Source organism: Monodon monoceros, unplaced genomic scaffold, assembly GCF_005190385.1.
Source record: "Monodon monoceros isolate NGI ecotype Baffin Bay Population unplaced genomic scaffold, NGI_Narwhal_1 Super_Scaffold_11, whole genome shotgun sequence".
NCBI lineage: Eukaryota > Metazoa > Chordata > Mammalia > Artiodactyla > Monodontidae > Monodon > Monodon monoceros.
The window spans coordinates 124,515,559-124,521,928 of NW_021703767.1; the positions used below are offsets into that span (position 1 = coordinate 124,515,559).

Below are 6,370 nucleotides of genomic sequence, written 5' to 3' on the forward strand. Positions count from 1 at the left end.
ATCATCTCACCTCCCTCACCTCTCCTCCGTCACCTCCCACACCTCTCCTCACCTCCCTAAACTCACCTTACCTCCCTCACCTCATCTCCCTCACCTCCCTCACCTCACCTCCCTCTCCTCACCTCACCTCCATCACCTCACCTCCCTCACCTCCCTCTCACTGTTGTGGCCTCTCCCATTGCGTAGCACAGGCTCCGGACGCGCAGGCTCAGCGGCCATGGCTCACGGGCCCAGCCGCTCCGCGGCATGTTGGATCCTCCCGAACCGGGCCACAAACCCGTGTCCCCTGCATTGGCAGGCGGACTCCCAACCACTGCACCACCAGGGAAGACCAGATTTGCTCTTTTTTGACATTTTGTTTAAAATCAGAGAATTAAAGATTGAAATTTACAGTATGTTGTTTTAAGTATTATGCTTCTTGGTTTCATAGGCAATTACTTTTTCCTTTAAAGTAGACTTATTCCTCCCTCCCTCCCTCTCTCCCTTCCTTCCTTCCTTCCCTCCTTTGTCTGTATTTATGTATGTATTTTGCCTTAGTGGGATTCACTCTGGCATAGTGGAAAGAGAGTGAGGTGTGGAGGCAGACAAACCTTGGTTGGAGTCCATGCTTTCCTATTAGCTATGTAGCTTTGGCATAGGGTGACCAGATGTCCTAATTTGCTGAGGACTGAGGGGTTTCCTGGAAGACAAGACTTTCAGTGCTAAACTCAGGACAGTTTATCACAAACCAGGACAGTTGATCACCTTACTTAGGCAAGACCCTTAACCTCTCTGAGCCTTGGTGTCTTCATATGTGAAATGAGGATAATAATACTTGTCTCCTGAGTTATTTTGAGGATTGGAGCTAGTGTAGAAAAAGGGCCTGAAGCTATGTCGGAGATCTACTAGATCTCAGTAGATGATACTGATAGTAGTATTAATATTAGTAATTTTCTATATATTTTTTAAGGCTCGAAGAGATCGTTCATCATCATTCAGTTCTGCCATCAATGCTTTTCTCTTAATATCGAATGTTCAGGAAAGGGGAGTTTAGTTCGTTTTCTTCACTTTTATGTAAACCTGGGTTTCTAAAACGTTACTTTCCCAATTAAAAAAAGGCTACTAAATTTTGCCTAACATCTCTGAGTGGAGTCTAAGGGTAACACACCAACTGAGATTCAGATTATATTTTAGAAACCCTGAGAAAGTCATTGAGACCCCTAAAGTCTTCTCTTTAGATACAAGACATATGGCTTTTACCAAGCCCCTTCTTTCCCAGATGCAGGTCTGATGTGTTTCAGGTATTGAAGGCTTGGGAACTGACGGTCTGCTCTGGATACTTCCCTACACAGGAGAGTGAAGGTCCAGGCCACCTGCCAACATTAGATCACCTGCCCCACAGCAAGCTTGTCCTCGCTCTTTTGAGTTGGCCCTTTTGTCCAGAAAAAGGCGTTGGGAACCAGGGAGGCCAATGGGGTGGAAACGTGTGGCCTTGGGGAGAAAGTAAGAGGTTAAACCTGCATATGGACTCCAACACTTGTTCTACCTCCCCCTGACTCTTTTCTGGTCCTTGCCCACTATCGGGGTGTAGGCCTCTGTCTCCCATTTTCAAGTTTGAGTAGAGGTGATGAAATGGAGAAATGAATGCCAAAGTGTCTCCAAAGGGGAAAAACTAAAACAACTCAGTAGAGGTCCAGTTTCTGGGCTCATAAGCATTTTATTTTATTGGTTCAGAATAAACAGAGGGCTCTATTCAGCCAGGACTTATCAGCTTCCTCCCTCCAAGCTGTCTGAGATGGTCTGGTCTCCAGGTAACAGGCTGCACCTGCCCTTGTGGACTTCCTGCTTGGATGTTATTATTTCTAAATTGTGGTAAAAAAAACCACATAACATAAAATTTATCATATTAACTATTTTTAAGTGTATAGTTAAGTACATTCATACTGTGCCATTTCTGGATGTTATTTTCAAGTTTTTGATCCTTCATAAGTTCTTAGGTTTGTGTTTTTCCTCTGGATAGGAAATGAAGATATTCTCATTGAAGAAAATTTGGAAAGTACTGAGAAGTACAAATAAAGAAAAAGAATCATTATATCACTATAAAAACAACCACTATAAAATATTTTGGAATATATTTCTTTCCAGGGCATTTTTCAATGCACTATTTAAAAGAATTAATATTTTAAAAAAATCTTAAGAATTTAATGGCTGTGTATTAATTTACATGTATAAACTATTATTTATGTAAGTCTTCCTCTAGCTGGATTTTAAGATGATGCAGTTTCACTATTCCAAACAATTGATATATATCTTTGGGCATAAATATTTATGATTATTTCCTTAGAGGATGTGAAAAAAAGAATTGCTGGATTAAAGAACAAATATTTTTAGGCTTTTTCATATTAGGTTTTACATTATCTTTACATTTCCTCCCAAAATCTAAGTTAAAAGATAAGACAAAATGTGATATTTTCTGTAGAAGGGACTTGTACGTTCCTCATCTCCAGGCAGGTCCCAACTCTCCCTGGAAGGTTCTCCAAGGAAGAAATCTCTGATTTCTTTTAGCAATCCTATAGTAGGGGCGGCTAAGGGTTTTCATCTTATTTGATCATTAGGTAGTAGCTGCCTTTAGTACTGAGTATTGTGGTGCTATGCATACTGAAAACCATCACTGTTAGACCCTTTTTTCTGTATCTAAATTAAATAATTTTGCTCCAGAATAGGATTTGAATACTTTTGAAGAACTTTAGTGACATTATTTCTCCACGATATAGTGTCTTGCACTAAATACTAAACCAAAAGGAAACTCTGTTTATCCCTACTCCTAATTCCTCTTTTACTCATTTCATATTAATTTGGGCTATTCTGAAGAAAATAATCCCCTTCCTTCCTCAGGGTGGATTGGGAAGGATGATAAATCAGCCTGGCTTCAGCTGGACGAATGGAATAGTTCAAAAGCAGCTCTGAGGTGTATGCAAATGCCTGAGAACTGAAAAATCAAAGAAACTGTGGGTGCTGCTGAGGACCCAGAGATACAGCTGACTGAGTCTGTGTGAGTATCAGTGAGTGTATGTTTGCTAGTGTGTGGTTCCTGACAAGTATCTGGGAGCTTTGGGCCACTCAGACTGGTCACAGGGTGGAGGTTGATGAGGAGACATCAGGGTTGTTGGGGGATTAGAGATAAGGTATGTAAAGCACTAAATGCGTACTGATAATCCCAAGGACTCGATAAGGAAACAAAATAATGAAACATGTTGGTGAATCATTGTGATTGATCCCTGAAGGTCACATAACTGGTTGGCCATGGAGTTGGGACCAGAAGTTCAGGTTTCCCCAGAGACTGGATTCCAAGTCCAGTGCTCTCTCCAATGAAATGCTCCAACTCTGAGATACCAGGCACTTTGGCGCAAATTGTAGTCATTGCAGTGGTTGACCCTGTATAATATCTGTGGTGGCAGGATGGGGCTGAATATTACCCAAGAAAAAAGGTAAAAGAATTGGGCATCCCATGGAAACATTGATTTAACCCTCTTTCTTTTGGACCTCAACATGAATGACAGCAAAACACTAGCCCACTCCTCAGGATTCCCCAGGGATTTTTATGGATAACAGTGATGAGTCATATTTTGAGCTTGTACATTATGACTTGCACATACTGTTTTCGCACAGTCTTCAAAATGTCCTTAACCTTAGTTTTCTACTAAGGTTAGAAATCAGTGTAATCTGATTTAACCTTCTACTAAGGTTAAAAAAAAATAAAATCAAGGCAAAGCAATGAGTGCCTGATTGCTAAGGACTCTGGGTCCTTAGGATATAGTCTTTGTGGTATATGACAAATCTCCACTTCTATTTTTTAAGATTTATTTATTATTTATTTATTTAATTTATTTTTGGCCGCGTCGGGTCTTAGTTGTGGCACGCGGACTCTTCATCGTGGTGCACGTGGGCACAGGATTTTCTCTTCTCTAGTTGTGGCCCGCAGGCTCCAGGGCAAGTGGGCTCTGTAGTTTGCAGCACGCAGGCTGTCGTCCAGGCGCGCAAGCTCAGTAGTTGTGGCATGTGGGCTTAGTTGCCCCGCGGCATGTGGGATCTTACTTCCCTGACCAGGGATCAAACCCGCGTCCCCTGCATTGTAAGGCGGGTTCTTTACCACTGTACCGCCAGGGAAGTCCCCATCTCCACCTTTTGACTGTGGGACCCAGGCTTGGCCAAGCTAAATACCATTGCTCTGGCTATAGGAAGAGATGATGGATGGATACCTGGATAGGAATAGATTCATGACTCAAATAGTCCAATGAGTTTTATCAGGATTTTTTTCTCCTACAGATATCAGGAAAGAGATACCTCCTTTTTGGCAAGTTTCCCGAGCTGAAAGATGGCCTGTGCCTGGAAATATGATCAGCCATCACTGCTAGCCTGTGGGAACAACCTGCCTGAGAAACACACCGACTGAGAGGAAAGCAGAACTGAGACGTGAGCAGAAAAAGGTAGGGTCTTGAGCATATTCCTTGATCCTTCTGTGCCTGAAACCAATCCTGGCCTCATATGCTAGCTACACAAGCCAAGGCCCTGGTTGTCTTAAAGTTGTTTAAGTCAGATGTTTTCACTTAAATAGATCCTTTACTCACATTATTCCATTAGCCTTATTATGCCTATTCTGTAGATAAGGAAACTGAGATTCCGAAAGGTTAAGTGTTTTGTTCAAGCTAATACAGCTGGGAAATGGTGCGGCCTGGATTTGAGATTGGGATGTTCTGCTTCTATAGAGCATGCTGTTTCCATAGCCTGATGCAGCCTCAGTGAGTATGGCTAATGGAGCTGGTCAAGCCAGACCTTGATGTCACCAAGGGGACAGGCATTGACTCTCTTGTTTTACTAGCTCATGGGCTTACCAATGACATTAGACACTTCAGGCTGGCACACTCAGGGTCAGACAGGCTAAACTTGGTTTTTGGATCCCATGCTGCATGCCCGGCAGCTCTGGGAATCCCTTTTTATTCAGGCTTCCCAAGTTGCAGGAACTGCTAACTGGACTGGATCAGACCTGGCTGGCCTCCAGGCAGCCAGGCTGCTGCTGAGAAGACAGAGTTTCTGCAAACAGAAACACCCCAGGGAGATGCACTCGGCTTTGAGGTGCTGAGACTCCCACCTCCACATTCTGAAGCTAAGGAAAAAAAAGCAGAAGCTGTTCAAATGTGAGAAAACAGTATCTTTAATATTTAAGTAACAAAACATGGAGGTCAATACTCAGTGCACGTACAATAAGACAGAGCAGCAACAAAAAAAATTTACAAAGCACACTCTAACTACATGGAGGCTTTCAAACAATTAAGTGTTGGATAGAGAATGTGCTAATTAAAAACCCAGCTGAGCCACACCTCAGGGCCTCAGACCTGACTAGGGACTTGGTGGTGGTACGGGGGAGAGTTCACTGTGTTCATGGCCTTCCACTCAAACCCTGAGAACCCTGAACAATGTCCATGTCCTACATTGCTCAGCTTTCTTTCTCCCAACCTCCACTTTGTGTGTGTGTGTGTGCATGCCCTTGCTGACTTTTTTTTAATTTTAATTTTTTTTTTTTTACAGTAGGTCCTTGTGGGTTATGTAATTTAAACATAGCAGTGTGTGCATGTCAATCCCAAACTTCCAATCTGTCCCTCCCTCTTACTCTTCCCCACTGGTGACCATAAGTTCATTCTCTAAGTCTGTGAGTCTGTTTCTGTTTTGTAAATAAGTTCATTTGTATCATTTTTTTTAGACTCTGCATATAAGCGATATCATATGATATTTGTCTTTCTCTCTCTGACTTATTTCACTTAGTATGATAATCTCCAGGTCCATCCTGATTTTATCTGTTCATCCTTTACCCCATCTTAGACAATGATTTTCATGAGCGCTCTTATGTGGTTTGGCCTAAAACCATTGCTGTCTCATTGAGAAGTGTCTCTGGGTTTACTGTTTGGATTCTTGGTGAACACAAGTCCTCTCTGTTTAATGGGCCATGATCTGGTCTCCCCCCCCCCCCAACCTAGTCTTTACAGCCTGAAGACCCCTATGAATATTCACCCATCTCCTTGGAGGCCACTTTCATATGCACTATTGGCCTGAGGACTTTTTTCCTCCAAAGAATAACCCAATGGTCAGATTCCCCCAGTGCCAGCACTGTTCCCTGACTAGGTAGTTTTGAGAGATTGGCCTTACCTCAGTTTCCTGGGGGGCGCCTATTCTGGCTCTCGTGCTGGGATGGGATTCTGGTGGCCTGGAAGAAGGAGGTTAGGCTTTTGGCAGTAGTGATGCAAACACAGGGAAGGCGTGTGGCTGCAAAGAGTTCTCGAACATCCAACGGTCCAACCACTCAAGATGAATTTAGTGAAGGGACCAGCTTTCAGGG

General features: G+C 43.0%; 1 protein-coding gene across 2 annotated transcripts in view; it reads left to right on the plus strand.

Annotated features, from left to right (window-relative positions):
* The window catches only part of DZIP1L (DAZ interacting zinc finger protein 1 like), an 83,172-nt gene extending 78,715 nt beyond the window's left edge, over positions 1-4,457 (plus strand). For both annotated transcript variants that reach the window (XM_029214481.1, XM_029214490.1), the window contains 2 exons: positions 2,875-3,031; positions 4,306-4,457. The gene's annotated coding sequence lies outside the window, so the exon portion shown is untranslated. The remainder of the gene's footprint in view (positions 1-2,874; positions 3,032-4,305) is intronic.
* The last annotated feature ends 1,913 nt before the right edge of the window (positions 4,458-6,370 follow it).